At 46.4% G+C, this 881-nt stretch overlaps 1 protein-coding gene across 3 annotated transcripts in view; it reads left to right on the plus strand.

Moving 5' to 3' along the window:
- SYNE3 (spectrin repeat containing nuclear envelope family member 3) overlaps positions 1-881 on the plus strand; it is a 110833-nt gene that overhangs the window by 26950 nt on the left and 83002 nt on the right. The window lies entirely within an intron of this gene.

Below are 881 nucleotides of genomic sequence, written 5' to 3' on the forward strand. Positions count from 1 at the left end.
GCCAGCGGCCAGCCACACCCTGGCCGCCTTGCCCAGCCCAGCCCTGCAGCCCTGCAGCTCCACATCACCCCGCTTCAGCATGGCCCAGATCCTCCTAGTGAGTCAGGCTGCTTGGCCTGCTGACCGCAAATTTTGTTTCTTTGTTTGAAATGGCCCTGAGAAGGCCAGCTGCTGATGCAGAGAGAACGCTCAGGGGTCTCAGAAAATACTGACTCCTGATCAGAACATCCCATTTCGGTGTAATAATCCAAAAGTCAATGCTTGATCCTAGCAGGAGCCTTGTCCTAGGGCCAGGGGGCCATGGCTGGCTCAGTTGGTAAATAAGTGATCCATTTGCAATGTTACAATGGGACTGAGAAAAACAAACAGACAAAAAAACAATGAAAATGCAGTGTCTCTGTCTAGCAAGAAGAAGGGGTTGAGGAAAGTTTGTGATGTTCACTCTATGGAATATTCTGGGCCATTTACAAAGCGCATGTAAGGACGGCCACTGTGGATTGTGTCGACGGAAAAATAACCAACTATAAAATTAATAACTAATAATTAATGTGGTTTATTTCCAAGCCAACTGTGAGTGACCTAGGCCCGGAGAAGAGGCATACATGCCTTTTGTCGGGGTGATCATGTACAGAGGTTCCTTTTATTTGTTTTTGAGATTGACAGACAACATTTAGTTTAAAGATTTTCCATTGGTCTGGCCCAAAAAGGCGGGACCTGTAGAAGAGGGGCGGGGCTTGTAGGTTATAGGTGGGTTCCACACTTCTTAGGTTGGTGATTGGAAGGGAAGATCCGTGTCTTAGTTAAAGAAAGGTTTAATCCACATCTCAAGGAAAAGGGAAGTTCTGTGTCTTGGGAAGAGATAAGCACAAGAATATACTGTA

The sequence above is a fragment of the Tupaia chinensis genome, unplaced genomic scaffold (genome assembly GCF_000334495.1).
Source record: "Tupaia chinensis unplaced genomic scaffold, TupChi_1.0 Scaffold143913_1, whole genome shotgun sequence".
Taxonomy (NCBI): Eukaryota; Metazoa; Chordata; class Mammalia; order Scandentia; family Tupaiidae; genus Tupaia; species Tupaia belangeri.